The 18,741-nt window shown below is 38.4% G+C and overlaps 1 protein-coding gene across 1 annotated transcript in view; it reads right to left on the bottom strand.

Moving 5' to 3' along the window:
- Window positions 1-16,993, bottom strand: part of Otud7b (OTU deubiquitinase 7B) — a 49,981-nt gene extending 32,988 nt beyond the window's left edge. Inside the window, 1 exon segment of the mRNA XM_047556053.1 lies at window positions 16,727-16,993. The gene's annotated coding sequence lies outside the window, so the exon portion shown is untranslated.
- Between the last annotated feature and the right edge of the window lie 1,748 nt (window positions 16,994-18,741).

Raw genomic sequence — 18,741 nt, 5'->3', positions numbered from 1 at the left:
CTTGTGCTTACAAGGCAAGCACTCTACCGACTGAGCTATCTCCTCAGCCCCCCATGAAATTTTTGTATGTTTGTTTGGCAATGCTAGGGATTGAACCCAGGAATGCTGTACCACTGAGCTATATCCCCCAGCCCTTTTTAGTTTTAATTTGAGACAGAATCTTGCTAAATTGCCAAAGCTAGCTTTGAATTTGTGATCCTCCGGACACAGTCTCCCAAGTAACTAGGAATATTAGGCATGTACCACCTACCCAGCTTGACTATAACTCCCCCCCACCCTTTGGAACTGGGGATTTAAACCAAGGGTGCTCTACCCCTGAACTACACCCCCAGCTGCCCCCATTAAGAAATATATATTTTTAGTTGTCATGGATTTTTTATTTATTTATTTACATGCCGTGCTGAGGATCAAACCCAGGGTTTCATACATACCAGGTTGTGGCTCTAACACTGAGCCACAACTCCAGTCTCTGCCCCCCACTTTTTCTTCTTTATTTTGAAACAGGATTTCCCTAAATTGCTGTGACTGGCCTGGAACTTGTAATCCTCCTGCTTCAACTTCCCATATTGCTGAGATTACAGGCAAGCATCACCACACCTGGCTTGTAAAAATCTTCTGATGACAACACCCAGGCCAATATTTTAGTCAAAGGCACTGTTTCCTTATCTTACCAAAGGGAGACCATGCAGACACTGGTTTGGACTAACACATTTTTTACTATCTATTATAAAACATCCCTATTGGAATGTGGTTGATCTTACCCCACAATTGGAGGAGTTATTTCCTATGTTGACAGATGCTTCCAGTAGAATGTACTATAGCCTCAAAAGTCAAACATGACAAATCCTGTTGAAACTTTTTCGTACCACACAGACTGGGTCAAAGTAGGATAGGTAACCCTTCACAATGACATAGCAAACTTGACAGGACAAAGTTTTTAGAATGACAGGTCTTTGCTTTTTCCTTTTCCCTTCCACAAAAAATACAGTAGTATCATTTTGTACATTAGTCATCTGGCAAATGTTTCATTGCCCTCCAAGTCTTTCTCCTTGAAACTAATCCAAGAAACCAACCCTTCTAAGAATGACTTTTATCTCAATATTATTTTCAGTGGTGGTAGTAGTGACAGCAACAACTGTTTGCTTTGCAATTCATAAAAACTTTCAAATAAATTAGCTTATTCACTGAAAAATTGGAGAAGGGATAAAAGGAAATATCATAAGCAAGTATCTCAAACATCAAAAGTCAAACCCAGCTTAACTGAACTGAAAAAGCAAAATTTTTCAATTCTACCAAAGGGTCAAGAAGTTACTTCTGTCAAAAGATCATATCAAAGCCACAAATGTCCCCTTAAATCACATTTAAATGATAGGTCTAATTGATTCAATTCATAAACATTAATATCATAATCTCTGTAAGAATCTAATATTAAAAATCTTTGTTACCCAATCCCTTTGCCAAATGCTTTAGACACAGCTAAATGCTTAATAAATGGCCTTCCAAAGAAGAAATACTTAGCTGGGTGGGGTAGACCATGCCTTCAGTCCCAGCTACCTGGGAGGCCGAGAAAGGAGGGTAGTTTTAGCCCAAGACTTGGACACACCAGTATGGGCATCATAGTGAGACCCCTTTCTCAGAAAAAAAAAAAAAAAAAAAAAGGAAGATTTAATTATGAGGAACGTGCCCTAGGAAGACAAACTGACAACACTGAACACTCAAGTACCTTTTAAAGATTTAACCAACATTTACTATGCACCTATCATGTATCACAAATTACTTATAGGTTAGAAACATGTACATAAATTATCTCATTAATCTCATGAGCTATACCCAGATATTCCTAGATTCCCAGTACCAAATAGTTCTAATACTTGCAACTTTGATCCCACCTAATTAATCTCCAGAACTCAATTGGAATTCAATTCCTAACGGAACTCACCTCCTCCCTCTGACTGCCTTAAACATTTGTTAAGGCTTTCTTCCAGGTAATGCTCAAAAGAAATCCTTCTGCCTGGTTCTGTTTTTTTTTTTTTTTTTTTTTTTTTTTTTTTGTACCAGGGTTGACCTCAGGAGCACTTGACCTACTGAGCCACATCCCCAGCCCTATTTTGCACTTTATTTAGAAACAGGGTCTCACTGAGTTGCTTAGCGCCTAGCTTTTGCTGAGGCTGGCTTTGAAGTCGTGATCCTCCTGCCTCAGCCTTCCAAGTCGCTGGGATTATAGGTGTACACCACCGCGCCTGGATTCTTCCGCCTGTTTTTAACTACTAACTCCAGAATAAAATGCCACCCATCCCAGGTATGGCATGTGGTGGTAATCATCACAATCTAAGTGATCTATAAGTGAGCATTCTCTTTGATAACACAAGCTAAAGAATAAAGTTAGAATGCTAACAAAACTGATTTCAGCTAGGCAGAAGACACTGAATTTTTACATTCCTCCGAACCTCAAAACTCTTTTTCTAGCCAGGCGTAGTGGTGCGTGCCTATAATCCCAGTGGCTGGTGGTGGGGGACGAGCTGAGGAAGAGGATCTCAAGTTCAATGTCAGCCTCAGCAAAAGCAGGCTGTCTCTAAATAAAATACAAAACAGGGCTGGGGATGTTGGTTCAGTGGCCAGTGCCCCTGAGTTCAATCCCTAGCACCAAAAAAAAAAAAAAAAAAAAAAAAAGGGTGGGGGGCTCTTTTCTAGTCAGGAGTGGTAGCGCATGCCTGGAATGCCAGCAACTGGATAAGCTGAGGCAAGATGATCACAAATTCAAGGCCAGACTCAGCAACTTAATAAGGCCCCATCTCAAAATAAAACATAAAAAGGGCTGGAAATGTAGCTCAGTAGTAGAGAACTCTAGATTTAATCCCCAGAAACACACACACACAAACACAAAACTTTCTTTTCTAGAATTCTGAAAACAAAGTTTTGCTGTTTGAATGAACTGTAGAAGCCAAGTTTTACCCAAGTGTCCCCATTTATATACTCACAAAAAGAACTTAGGAAAAGAAAAAGAAAAAAAAAAAAATTCCACCTAGCATAACCACATTACAATGTTAACAACATGTTACTCACCATTGTGCTACAAGAAAGAACTTGTAAGTGGGCAAGGAACTTACAGGAAGTCAAGGAAACAAACAGTCCTCAATACACAAACTCATCCAAATGCCAAGCAGGTCACACTGCCCAGTTTATACCCAGGTATGAGGGGGTAGAGAGGGAATGGGGAAAAAAGAAATGGGAGGGAAAGATGATGTGAGAAAGAACAAACTGGGTAATTGTATGCTTGTCCATACCAATTCAGTTTTCTTGCATTCCATCAAGAACTTTTTTTTAATTTTATTTTTGTTGTTGTTGTAGATGGGAAGAATAACTTTATTTTACTTATTTATTTCATGTGGTGCTAAGGATCAAACCCAGTGCCTCACACATGCTAGGCAAGCACTCTACCACTGAGCTACAGCCCCAGTTCTCATCAAGAACTTTTTAAATTAAGAATTAACTGTGGGTTCCACATATTTTATGACTTATTTATGTTTACAGAGAACATGCAATATATATAAATGGTAGCATAATGGAACAATGGTTGCAGACCTTCCCTTTGGAATCCATCAGAGCTGAATGTAAATCCTAGCTCTATCACTTTTGCTTGTAACCTTGGCTGTTATTTAACTTCTCTATGCCTTGGCAGAAACCTCATCTGACATTTACTATGATATCTTTGGCACCTTAAACATAAGTAATAAATAGTAGTGAACCACAGTAATAAATATTTTAGATGAACTGATCTGCAGTGGGTACAACAATAGCTTATGGAATTGTGATAAGTATTTAAATGAAGTTCTACATAAAGCACATAGTATAACTCAGGTTGGCTCCTGCAATTAAATAGTAAAGTTTTCTTCCCTTTACTACAGGTCAGAAGTAACAGAAACAGTCACAGCAAAGAATAAGATGGGATAAGGGTTATAGAAGCCAAGCATTGAAATGTGTTTACTACTAGGGACCTAATATGAAAATCCAGCAATATTTAGTCTGGCAGATGAAATTTAAAACAGCAGCAGGGCCTTCGATTAGGAGCATAATGAATGTTAGTTGATTCAGAAAATGCTATTTTGAATCTTCAGGTATCTGTTACCACATAAAGGCCTGGCCAAAAAGAAGGGATAAGAAGGAGTAGTAACTACATATTTAAACTAACTACATGTTACAAAGAATTTTTAGAAGGGTATTCAACCTTCTAAAAATATCGTATTAACAAAAATAGGTTCACAATTGGTTCAAAGTACTTACTCTCCTTTTCATGTAATAAGATCTATTTTAAGTAGACTGCTTTTAACTATTGACAGATAAATAAGCCTGAAAGATCTGAGTCCAACACTGTCTTTCCTCCCTTTACTCCAAAAAAGCTAATGATCCAAAAAGACTTCACCCACAGATTGTTAACCCAATGGTCTACTCACTTGCAAGGGAGAAAACTATTTCAAAATTGGGAGTCAAAGCAATTATGTATTGAAATCCAAAACTGGAAGGAATCTTTTCCCTTGAATACAAAGAACTAATCTCAGAAGACAGCTCTAAGGAACTCAGACAAGAGCATTATAAACATAAGTATACACATTCAGTGTCTAAATATGAGGAAAACCTATAAAGAACTGAAACAGCTTGTGGTTAAACCTCATCATAATGTGGTCTTCAACTTCCCATTTCATTTCCCAGGCACCTGCACTGTTTTGAACCACTTGACCCATGTCCTCTTAAGCAATAAGAAATAGTAAAAAGAACACTGGATGACAGTAAAAAGAATGGGTTCTACACTAAGTTCTACCACTTACTAAGCATCCAACATAAACTAGTCACTTAAACTCTCTGCATTCAGTACTAACTAAAAAAGCTGGACTAGATTTCATGCTGTACAAAGAAAGATTCCCACCAAAGTACCCCTTTAGAGAGATGAATCAGAAACCAAGTAATCTCAGTTCCCCTACATCTGTAATTCATTTAAAAATGTGCATATTGTTCCTATCTATCCCTTTCCCACAATAATCAATTATCAAAATCTATTTCTTTTCAAATCTCTCTCCCTATCTTAATTAGGGAAAATTTTTACCTATACTCTCTAAACTTGTATATAATTCTACATAAATGTATTGGTATTTAGTACCCATGACTTTTTGTATTATTATTTACCTACTATGCAAATATTCAGTACTCCTAACTAATTCTTAAGTTCTTGATGACTTATAACTTTATACCTGAGGCCTAACTTTTTAGAGAGCAAATATCTCATAAAATGTTTATTGTTGATAGTTAACTATTATCTTGGACAAGTCATTTAAATTTTCTGGCCCTCATTTTCCTCACCCAGAAAATGATGACAATATGCAAATTACCCTTTGGTTCTAAAATGGTACATGATGATGATGATACATATGTACACACACACACACATACATACACCCCACACTATATAACCTGTATTTGTTTCTATTTTTTTTCTATATATGCATTTATGTATATGTCTCTATTTTAACCCAGAATGTTGATTCCCAAAGGACCAATTCTCCTACTACTTGTTTAATTTATTTACTGGGTTAACACCTTATTGGCATCTCCTTAGTACATCTTGCCCAGATTCTAGTACATAACAGATGTACAGTAGAAAGGAATTTATAGTCTCAACCAGGCAGCAAACATCAAGGGACATTTGTATAACCTTAATTTTCATGATGAACTAGTATATTACAAAAAAATATACAAAGATGATGTGAGGAAGAACAAATTTAATATTGCTAAAATGACAGTTTACCTTGTGTCAAAAAACCCGGAATTTATTTTAGGCAACCAAAAAAGCTAGGATGTAGCAACTCTAAGTCTCACCCTCAAATTCTATTTTCAGAGTTCTGACAAGTATAGGAAGTCTCTAACCCTGGTCAGTAACAGAGATCAAGTATTCTTCATGTCAAAAAATCTTGTCCCTTACGAGTAGTGGAAATTTTTAGGAAATGACTGTTTTAACACAGGCGAGCCCTCAGTTCAAAGACAAAAGCAAATGCTCACAAAGGAACACATAAGAGCAAGCAAGTTTTAAAAACAGATGAGAACTTGTTATCTAAAACATATTTTTGTTAGCAGCATGTTATTTTGCAATTATCTTGTCTCAAGTACTTACAGTGGCCTATCTTCATGTAAAATATCAGGTTTTTGTTGGTGTTCTTTTTCTTTTCCCCCTGTGGTGCTGGGGATCAAACCAAGGACCTCATACATGCTAGGCAAGTGCTCTACCACCAAGCTACAGTCCCAGCCCTCCAGATATATTAATCCTAAATCCTCAGAGAAATCTCCTTTTCCTTTGACAACAGCTATTAATATGCAAATGACACTAGTAAACCAAATTGTTTAAATAACCCTGACTTTTCAAATAACTATTTTAGAATCCAAAACCAGTATTTCCAAAACTATAGATAAGTGTCTGTAATAGGTAGTCTAGATACAAGTTTGATATAGTTAAGGTATAAGGCTTATAAAGAATCCTAAGCCAGGTTTTGAAGGATGAGGAGAAACAGAACCTCTTTAAATGTTTTATGCTGATCTCTTTTCATCTGCTCCTGTTCCTCAATTCTATTCTATAATATCAACTAATTCCTACTATCTACTGTTTCTGTTCTTTTCCCAGACTTCAACAACTTGCTTCCCCTCCCTAAGAACAGTTTTGGGAAACACATTATAATGGTCTGGCAGGACTCTTAACTTCTGCCTTCCCTGTTAGGTCCTCAATGAAAACAAAGGGTCACAGTCAATTTTATCTTCCATGATTTCCCCTGTCACCAGATCTTCCTTATGAAGGCTAGGAAGGAGACATGGGGATGGCAGGAAAGAAGGAGAAAAAGTTATTTGCCTATAGGAAATGTAAGCTTATTAAAGTCAACTCAATTAATTACATGTAGGTATTCACAAAAAAAGTTTCCATCTCAGGCTTATTTTCAGAGTCTCCTCTGGCTTACAATTCTCATAACCTTCTCAAATACACCAAATGTGTACTCAGAAATAAAAACATTCTATCAAAAATTTAAGCTAAAGGTTAACTGCAAAAGAAAGCTAGTTGCAAATCAAAATTCAGAAATGTATTTTAGAAGTATAAATGGGTTTAGGATTATCTACTTCAAAAAAGTCCATAACATCATCCTTCAAGAACCCCAAAAAGAAATGAAGATGACATATCATTTTAAACATACAAAATTATCAATATTTGACTGATTTTACCTACAAAATGGAATTTCCTACATGAGGATGGAGAAAGTTACTATAAGGCCAAAACAATGTTATACTGGGACTATATCACTGAAGAATTAGAAGAATTTTAAAAAGAATTTTAAAACCTGCATTTGAACCTTTCGAAACAACTTAGCCTCATCAATAAAAAAGGAAAGTGTGGTTAAAAGTGTATGTACATATATAGGTATGAATGTTGTGTATCAGGCTTTTCTTCTTTAGAGGCCAAAGACTTCCTGGTCCTCAGCACTGTTTTGTAAGTAAACAGATAGGCTGCTTTTTTTAAATGCCCATCTTCAGTGAAGATGTCAAGACCTTGATGACAAAAGCAGAATCTGATAGCTAGTGAAATGAGTCTGGCCAGAGGAACACACTGCCTCAAAAACCACCAGGATCAATTCCCAGGAGTTCCCCCATTGGGATGATATCACCTATCAATTCCCATTTCATTTTCCAAGGAATGTTTGCTCTCACCTTCTAGTCAAGGAAGTTAGTATTGACTGTTCTCCCCATTTTATGTGCATTTTTATATAATTTTCAGTGCTGAATGTTTCTTTACAAGTTTCTTTTTCATAGGGTCACCCCAATATTAAAAATTAACCATTCACCAACACAAAGGATGGCCTTTAATTTCTTATTCATTAATCTACCCATTTAGTCACTATGACTAAGTTAACTTATATGTAAGTTACTGTGGCAAGCCCTACAAGGTATACAAAGATAAAAAAGTATACTTATCTGTTTTCGAGGAGATTACAGAGTGGTAGAAGAGGAATGCCAACAGCACAAACAAGCCAAAATACAAGAATATACAAATACCACATGACAAGTACCAACAAAATGATAGGATTCAGCAGTGGGAAAGATCACATCCAGTTAGAGAAAAAAAAAATCAGAAAAGTTTTCATGGAAGAAAGAGTTACACTGAGACTATAAGGAAGGTAGGAATTTTTTTTAACAAGGCAATAGAGGTTTAAAAATGAGGTGAATAAACTAGATCTAAAGTATAGACATCTGAGAAACAATGTTTGGAGAAAAAGTCACAAAAGGATAGTATTCTATTTATGTAAGATTTAAAAACAAATCTACATGTAGTTTATGAATATATGTGAAAAAATATATAAAACATAAAATGATACACATAAATTCAGGTCAGTAATCACTTGCTAAGAAAGGGGAAAGGAGGGTGGAACTTTAGCTAATCTATAACATTTTATATTTTATAGATCTAAAACAAATATTATAAAATGTTAATGCCCATCAATTTGAAATGTAAGCTCAAATTTATCTGTGGATTTTTTCCCTAAAATTTTCTAAATGTCTGAAATATCACATTATATAAAATTTTTAAATCAAGAAAGGCTCAGATAACTGGAAGAACAAAGGAGTCATTAACACAAAAACAAAAGTAAGGAGCAGATATTCTCTTTAAACTTTAGGGAAAGTTTAAAAGTTTAAACTTGACTAGTTTAGTTTTAGGCTGGAGAAGCTCTCATATCCCTCAGAGAGTGTGCATAAGAGGAAGGCACTTAAAACAGTGTGGAGAGGATGCTGATATTGGACAAGAAGGAAGTTTTTATTGCCTTCCCAAATCAGATAGCTGAGGGGAGTGAGAACCACCTTCCACATAACTTAAATGCCAGCGTAACCAAGTCATCTCCCCCAAAACAAAATCAAGGAAACTTCCAGCTACATAGGAATTCAGACAAAAACTTACTGTGAGGAGCTTTTCTGTGCCTCCTCTCTCCCCTCCCTTGCCCCAAACACTCACAAACAAAAACAAAATGTACCCTTGCCCACTTGAGAAAGAATTAAGAATTGGCAGCTCTACTAAAGTGGACAGCTTCCAAACCAAGGCCCTTCTCTAGGGAAGATGTTGACAAAACTTAGAAAAAAGAATAAGGAAAGCACAGCTCAGTCAAATTTTGAGGAAGGCCATCAATGGAAGGTATCCGTTCTTCTATAGTCCCTTGAGTCCCAATTTCCTCTGGGAGAATCTAAGACATTCTAAAATATATTCTATTCTGTTCTTCTCCCCCGCAAAATGACCATAACCCAAATCGAAATTCTCACTTTAAAACCAATTTCCCTCCATGAAAATCCATTAAAATTAAAAATGCAGAGAAGAAAGAATCTGAGTGTAATGACAAATCTTGTTTGGGGGGATAAAATGTACTCTATCATTATCTAATTTATCATAACCTATTTATCTTTTTTAAAAGTTCCATTGACACAACTCAAAACTAAGATTAAAAGAAAACTTGAGTTGGGCACAGTGGTGCAGGTTTATAATGCCAGTTAATGGGGAAACTGAGGCAGTACGATCGCAAGTTTAAGGCCAGCCTGGGCAACTTGAAGAGACCCTGTTTCAAAATAAAATGAAAAGGGCTGGGGATGTAACTCAGTGGTGAAGCACCCCTGGGGTTGAATCCTCAGTACAAAAGAAAGAACGGTGGGGGGTGGGGGAGAAAGAGAGAGAGGGGGATGGAGGGAGGGAGGGATGGAGGGAGGGAGGGAGGAAGGAAGGAAGGAAGGAAGGAAGGAAACAAACAACTTAGGGGGAACTCAGAGGAGAACTAGATACTCCACAAAACAGATACCCTGACATTCTTCTACATCTGAATTATTGTAGCTGAAGAATCCCTATTCATCCCACTCTAGAAACCCAACTACCAAAGGCCAAAGGCTGTCTTCCCAGAGGTACTCTCAGGATAGGTCTTCCTCAATCAAGAACCCAGGAAGAGACCAGGGTTCACTTTGGACTAGTTAAAAAGGGCAGTAGAATGGACAGTCCCTCTGTCTTCTAACACAATGTAAAGTGGCAGAATGAAACAAGCACTGGAATGGGAAATGGAAGAGAACATTTATTAATTACCTTCCACATACCAGTCACTAAAGACTAAATTCTAGACCAAGCCATCACTAAACTATTCTGTGATCATGAGTAAACCTCAGGTATTCCACTTCAAAATGAATGTGGAAGACTAAGAAAGCCTAATAGTCCCTACAGTCTTTGATTCCAGGATTCTATAAACATGATCACCTTCAACAAAATGTAAAGGTCTTCTGCTTTGTCCTGCTCCACTCCACTCTATACACCAGTAACATAAATAATCTTTCTTGGATATTGGTCACTCAAAAATAAAAAAATTCTTAAATGGTTCATCAATTATTGGGCATGCCTAACATGCCCCGAGTTCAATCCCCAGCACCACACGGACATACATTCAGCTGCAAATGTCATCTCCTCCAGGAGGCTATTTCCAATCTCTGCGTGCCTAAGACAGAATTGACCTTTGGGGTCCTACATTCCACCACTTTATATTTCTACAGCAACATCTATCACACTTCATTCCCTCCATATATTTACATATCTCATCCCACTGGACCTTTATATTCCTTGCAGGTAGAGACTCTGACCCATTTCCATCTCTTCAGTGCCTAGGACAGTATTTTAAGATAGGAGATATCCAGTAGCTATTGGATGGAGTAGAGGAATAGGAAACAGGAAAGGAAAAGGAAGAACCAATTCTGACAGCCTGGAGAGTGGGGAATATTAGTGTTGAGGTTTGTCAGTACCACTATCTTTGCCTCTTCTCTTTCCCTAAACTCCAGTTCTCAGAGAACTTAATAATTCTCTCGGCTACAACTACCACCACATCTATGCTGATGAACTGCAAAACTACATTTCCAGGTTTGTTAACCCCACCAGTATCCCAGCTGTAGGCTCACAACTCTCACAAACAAAACAACTTTCACTTGGACATTTCATGACACCTTAAATCCAGTATGTCCCAAACTGACCTAATCATATTCTCTAAAAACTAAGGAAATCTTCCTAACTTCTTTATCAATGTCTCAGACACCCAGGCTTATTTTGTCACAGTCATACCTGACTTGTCATTTTCTTATGTCTTCAATATCCAAGTCTTCACTAATTTCAATTTTCTTTCAGTCTTTTTTCCACTCTTCTTATTCCAGCCTCCACAGATCTTAACTCAGGCCTTGGCACTTCACACATCCTGGTATCAATCCCTTCCTTCTAAGCCAAAGTGTCTTAATGTCATCATGTTGCTAACCTAATAAAAAATTCTCAGATTCCTTATTTCCTATCACTTAAAATATCACTTAAAATATAAACTTAAAAGCCTGATTTTTAAGACCCCACATAATATAGCTCCAAACCAACCAATCCACTACATTTCACTGCTGTCAGTCAGTCTTATCACTTCCCCAACAACATCTTAGATATGGTCCTATTTCCAGAATTTTGCTTGGTTCCTTTCAGCTTCAAAACAAAATGATCTTTGTTATTTTCTTCATCCCTTTGATTTTTTTTTTTTAAGATCTGAAATAAGTTCCTCTGTGACATCATTGATAACTACCTGAGTACTCTTCTACCAAAATACCTAGGTCTGCCCCATGCAATTGATAATATATTTTCACATTTAAAATGTTGTCGAGGGCTAGGGCTCAATGGTAGAGTGCTTGCCTCATACATGCAAGGCACTGGGTTCGATCCTCAGCACCACATAAAAATAAATATGTGTCCACCTACAACTAAAAAGTTTTTTTGTTTGTTTGTTTGTTTTGTTTTTTTTTTTTGTGGTGCTGGGGATCGAACCCAGGGCCTTGTGCTTACAAGACAAGCACTTTACCAACTGAGCTATCTCCCCAGCCCTTAAAAAGTATTTTTTAAAAATAAAATATAATAAAATGTTGTCAAGCATATTAATAAAAGATCAATAGTATTCATTCCTTTCTATTCCCCTTACTTCCAACTAGACTGTAAGCTCTTCAAGGGTACAAAGTTGTCATTTTTTTCTAATCCTCCACATACTTAGTATAGAACTGAACTCATAATAGGTCACTAGAAATAATCATTTAGTAATTCCCCCACCCAAAATTATTTCTGAGAGGAAATAAAGGGATAAGACATAATCTTTAAAATATGCAGGTGAAAAATAATACCAATCGAGGTATACAAAACAACATTTCTGTATTATTCCAACTCAGAATTGCTATAATATCCTGACTCAGGAGGTACTAACCTGTACTTGTGACATCACAAACACATAGTTTTGTAATGAACTACAAGGGGGGTGGGGTGGCAGGGATAAAGGAAAACAAGTCAACTGAAAGAACAGCAGTGATTTTTTTTTTTTTTTTACTTCTTAAAAGTATATACTTCCTGATCTTTTTTTTTAATTGTCCATATTTTCAAAAATGTTTTCCTCAGAAGGAAAAATCTGACAGATTTTTCAGTGAAGCTACTATCTAGAAGAGCCTCTACAGATCCCAAGATCTTTGAGAAAGCCATCTTAAGCTTCAACAATGCAGCATAATGTAGTGAGATTCCTCCAGATACTGTGAGTGAAGGCTCATTCAGGTTGGAACATCATCTACCAATCATTCTTAGACATAATGCAGATAGCCTGAGAGGCCACACAGGACCCACTCGGATTTTGAAAAGAAATTGTTTACACTAACATACTCTGGATAGTCTAGTCTTAATTATCCACAAATTGATTATTCATCATGTAGATTTCTAAGGTCAAATCTTTAATTCAAGATTGGCCACTTCTGCCATCAGTGTAAAACTGTTTTAGAAAAAGTAAATCTCATTTCAACTTCATTATGAGCCCTAAAATTCTAAAATAAATCTGGGTTAAAATAAAATGCATTTTCAAAAGCAAGAAATTTCTTCATTAAGTTCTGAATTCCTATACCAGTGTTCCCTCTGTTAGCAATAATTAAGAGTTAATGTACTTTGAAACACAATGTCTTCCTTACCCTAAGCTCTTGAGAACCTAGCCATAGTCTTTAAGATTTCCCCACAAGTCTGTACACTGTGAGATAGGCACAAGCAGAACTCAGCAGAGTAAGGTGTGTAAATACAAAAACTTCTACAAGGAATCTTATATCTCCAGGCTACATCCCTTCAGGCCAGAATGGTACAGAAGAGAGGCAGAAGAGTCACAATGTACTAGTGCCTGCCTGACTCCTTGTCCCTGAGTTCCTGGACCAAAGGGCTCAATACTTCTCATTAAATTCATCCTTTGTTCAAGGACCTACAATGACTCTATTGACCCTACTATCAGCATCCAACAGTCTGGCCTCTGAGTCCTTCCACCCTCTTGCCTGTTCTACCCATGACTTGACCAACCCATATTCTCATTTTCATGTCCCCCCACACACAATTTAGTCATTCATACCATCACCGCACACCGCACATTCTATACTTTCCGTTTGGAAGATCCTTTCTTTTATTCCTAACATCCAAAAACTGTTTCATTTACTTGAATGTTCATAGTTATTTTAGAGATAAGGATAGAGCAGTAACATGTCCAAAGTCATATTGTAAAAAATCTAACAAGATTTGAACCAAGGTTCATTTGATTCCATAGTCCTTACCTCTTCATGACTAATCCATAGCCTCCCAAGTCCATTTCAAAATTTACTGATTCAGTAATCTCCCTGGTTTATTTAATTGTTACTTCATTTTTGTCAGCCCTTACATACTCCACTTGTAGCATGTTAAACTTGGTTTTGTTGATATGTTGTTTCCTAAATGTTAAAGCTTATAATAGCTTAATTTAAAAGAAGAAAAATCCACAGAATTCAAGAATTTGTGATTAAAGGGCCCTGCATCTTCCTTTCAATTATATAATTTTTGGCAGGGGGGTGGGGGCATGTGGGAGTGGAACCCAGAAATGCTTTACCACTGAGCTACATCCCCAGTCCTTTGTATTATTTTAATTTTAAGACAAGGTCTCACTAAGTTGCTGGGGCTGGCCTTGAAATTGTAATCCTCCTGCCTCAGTCTTCCATATTGCTGGGATTACGGGTAGGTGTCTGGCCTCAATTATACAAATTTTTAATTATCTGAATTTATCAGGAGCTACTGAGAAAATTTCAGTGTGATATTCCACAGCTCCTAAGTTCCATAAAAAGAATGCTACTGAAGTCACATTTCTAAGCATTATTAGAGGATCTTTCCCTTCAATGGGTTAAGTGTGTAAGGGGAAGGGTACTCCCCTGTACATATACACTGTAATTGGCCTCTGCCAGCTTCCTTAGCATGCTTGAGATATTCAGGAGCTCCAAAATTTTAACAAGTGGTACATGGTATCCCCATAATAATGTGGAAACTTATTTTTAATACTGAAGTATTCCATCATAACACACTTGGTTACATACAATGAATCTCAAATTTTCAAACAAAGCCTTCAGAGAATTGGCAATAGCACCGGACTGTTCTACACTTATTCCTAAATTTATTCAACCCCTTCAATCTCCACCCCATGAAATAAATGTATGCAGTTCAACTAAAGGAAGTTGCCAGATACAGATATCAACAGAATCTACACATATTATAACTACTATTGGCACCAACCAACTCAACAGAGAATAAAGCAAGACTCTGAGAGAGTATAATGATTTTTAAAAATGAGATTTTAGTCTCCAAATGAAATCTTTTTTTCACTAAGCAGACAAGGTGGCAAGGGTAGATACTAAGCAATTAATGTTTCAGAAAAATTTAAAGGTGTTGGTGACAAAACACCAAAGTCTAATAATTAACACTCTTTACTGGTCATCCTGCCTTATACAAGTCATCATATAGCCCCTTCTTTGGCAAAGTTTATTTATTTATTGAGGAAGCTTTGGTATTAAATGAAAAGGATAAGTCAAATCTGGCAACAACAAGAATCAGTAATAGTTTGGAAACTTGTTTTTCCTTTTTGCTTGAATGTGCAAATGTCCAAAAAGATATCTGTTCAATTTTAAATTATTCATGCTAATGGATAATTATTGGCAGAAAGGTGCTGATAATCCAAAATGGGGGGAAAGATTTTTAAATCTACTTTGGTTTTGAAATATATATTTTCAGCATATTTAACTTCTCAATTATTCTTAGCATGAGCTAATATTTGTATTCACTTGCAATGTCTAAGTACATAGTAACTGGCCACTTATTCTAGGAGGTGCTCAGAGGCGTGCCAGTTTGCTACTGGAAATTAGAACAGACTGCTATTCAGCCGGTACATGAGTAACAGCAATTTAATTTATTTTACATTTCTGTTCAGTCTTCAAAATATCAATAAACCAACATAGCAGGTTGGTTACTAAACTTTAAAAGAACCTGCTTAAAAAACAAGGACAAAGAATATAATTAATTCTTCACTGTTTGCCTTTAAATGTATTCATTTGTAAATTATGCACAGCAAATGTTTAACTACAAGTCTGTCTGATTCTCTCTGGCCACCCAGCCTAATTTCCTGCAAACTTCTCCACCGCATCAGGAATGTAATCTTAACTTATTAGGAAGGAAATTTTTCTAAATGTTTTTAAAGTTATATACCATAACAATGTCTTCAGAATATTTCGGAATTAGCTACTCTTTTGGACTAGTTTTACCACTACCTCTTCTCTCTACACCAATCTTTCCCACCTTTGAAATAGGTTCAGAAGGACAAAAGGGATCCAGTCTCCTAGAAGACATCTGAAACATACAGTAGAAGCCAAAGACTGAAAAATTATCAGCCTCTGATTTTCTAGTACTTATAAAAAGATAGGAAAAATAAGTCAAAGTCCTGCTAATTCTTGGCTTTGCATTCATAAAAAGAAAACTCCCAGCAAAGTTTTGGAAGAACTTCTTAAAATTTCACCAGTCAGCTTCTTGAACTTTCAATACGTCTGTATTTCGCCCAGAGAAGCCACCTAGGTTAGACAGACACGCTACCTCCAGGTGGGAGAAACTCTGAGAGCTGGTTCTTGTGAGCCGACAGGCTAAAAATACGCCGGCCCAGTAAACAAATCCCATTCCATCCTGACCGGAGCCACACCGTTAACCTAGTAATTATGAGAAGAGTGAGATCACGCAGCCCCCGGCTTACTCATCATCAGCTTCTAAAGTTTCCATCGGCTCATGGCAACTTTTCTTTTTTCTAAAGTTCATAAGCCTGCCCTAGAATCTCACACACGTATCTTTTTTCGCTCCCTTCCTCCATTACTGGTCGCACCTCAGTTTGGCTATCGATAAAGAGAACAAGTTTGTTTTCATTTTACTTTTATCTGGAGGTTTTAAAATGAACTTTATCCTGTTATGAGGGTAGTAGTCTGCATTTTAACCATCCTAAAACTCCACCATCCCTCCCCGAAAGTCTAATGGACAAGAGGGGATCGTCCAAACTGCCCAGGCACAGCTTAGGAAGGGAGGCCAGGAACGGGGGAGGGGGACTAGGAGCGCGGGACGCAGGTAAAGAGAGGTGTAAAGGGGGAAAGGTGGGGACGAAGCGAGGGGCAGTCAGGACGAGGAGAGGGTGCTGAGGGGAGATGGCTTCAGGTGAAATATCAGAAAGGAGAAGCGGGACAGTGGAGATCAGAGGGCAGAGTTTGGGACTCTGAAGGGGCGAGAGGGGCGGGAGCAGACGGGAGAGGGTGTCAAGGCTGGGGGCTCCGTTACCCTCGCGACTCCCGGGGCAAGGCCCTAGGCCGGGGCGGAGCGCGGGGCCCGGTCGCCTCTCCTCATTCCTCGGCAGTGACCCCGGGGTCCGACCGGCCCCTCCCCCGACGACGATGGAGGCGGAGGCGGTGACGGACACTGCGACCGCGGCTGTTGCTCCGCACAGGATCTGGAGCCGAAGCCAGACGGGACTGATCGGGACTGGCCTTTCCCAGGGGCTTTTGCCTGCTCCACACCCGGCCGCCACTCCGACTCCGGCGGCTGGTTCAGGATCGGTGGCTTTCGGCCGTCCGGCCGGAAACAAGCGCCAGTTTCCGGCCGGAGCGGGTTGGTGGTGACACCCAAGCCGCCCCCGGGCCTCCTCCCGCCCCGCCCCGCCCCGCCCAGTAGCAGCCCCGCCTTCAGCACCGCTCCCTGGGCTGCGGCTAGTTTGGCGTTTACCCTGCGAGTGACCCTGTGCTTTCCTAGCCTGCGTTCCTAAAGCCCCTGGACTGAAGAGCTCTTGAATAGGAGCTGGAGGGGTACATGGTAGACTTTTGAGAATTTGGGGTAGAATGAACTGGCACCAGCCCTTTGGAAAGGAACCGAAAGGGGCGGGGTAGTTCTAGAAAGGTGAGAGAGATGGAAATACTTTAGAAAAAAAAAAAAAAAAGTGAAATTTTAGTTACTCTACGCAATCATTCTGAACTGACAGGGAAAATTAACAGCGCTTTCAAAACAGCCTCCACCCAGCTATGCATTTCCCTTGTTCCTGTACTCTTGAAGTGAACATACCCTTCTCTATAAACACTTAATATTTACTTGCATAACAATGATACCCTGTTGACACATCTGCCTTAGACTGTTAGCACAATCAATAAAGTTATATAGCACTTGTGCTTGTAATGGCTTTTACAACATTACAGCATAACAACTCAAATATTTATCGAATTCCTACTATGTGCAATGCAACGTGCTCAGTGATATTGTAGATGTCAAAATCAAAACGTAATTCCAGACATCAAAGATCTTACAATTTAGTAAATACATAAAACTTTTACATAAGGCAGAACTCACGTATGTGCTGTGAGTTACAGTGAGCTATGAATATGAGAACGTCTATGCCATCTATGCCACATGGTAGGACTTCCACATTTGTTAAATGAATGAATAAATAAATAGGAGAATGTGGACTGTTTCAAATAAGAGCCATTTAATAAGTATCTCTGACAAAAAGGATCAGCCCCTGTTACAATACAACCTAAGAAATCCTAAATTTTAATTCAGATTCCTACCATTATGGCACCTGATCTGCATATTCAAGATAGTGTTTATCGTCTAAACTGTGCTCATTAGGTCTAGGTAAAACAAATATTATAGTCAACTTTTCCTTCTTCTCACTACTTCCTGCAGTTCAGTTTCTGACACCTGAAACAGGAAACTTCCTAGACAGCTATGACTCTTCAGGATACCCTGGAGTGTAGATTGCTGGACATGATGGCACACACCTATAATCCTAGCTGCTCAGGAGTCTGAGGCAGGAGGATCCAAAGTTCAAGGCTAGCCTCAGCAATTTAGTGAGGTCCTAAGCAATTTAGCAAGAAACTGTGTCAAAATAAAAAGTAAAACAAGTCCTGAGGCTGTAGCTCAGTAGTAAAGCGTCCCTGGATTCAATCCCCAGGAAGGAAGGAAGGGAGGAAGGAAAGGAAGGAAAGGAAGGAAAGGAAGGAAAGGAAGGAAGGAAGGAAGGAGGAAGGAAGAGTTGAAGATTTAGGAATGGGCCTAGAGGCTTGCATACATACCTAGGTCAAACAGGTCAGAAGGCTTGGCATGGCACATGTACAGGACCTACAGTACAGGCTAACAAACAGAGACATTGGACCTGGGCTTTAAAGTATTCAAATAGGGACCACAAATTTTGGCCACTGTTCAATGGCAAACATAAGGAGGAGAGTAAGATAAGATTTAGTCACCAATGCTGATTCTAACTGAACTCCATTAATTGCAGCCACTCCTTATCAGTTAATCTCAGGTAG

The sequence above is a fragment of the Sciurus carolinensis genome, chromosome 1 (genome assembly GCF_902686445.1).
Source record: "Sciurus carolinensis chromosome 1, mSciCar1.2, whole genome shotgun sequence".
NCBI lineage: Eukaryota > Metazoa > Chordata > Mammalia > Rodentia > Sciuridae > Sciurus > Sciurus carolinensis.
This window is presented reverse-complemented; position numbering and strand designations above follow the sequence as displayed.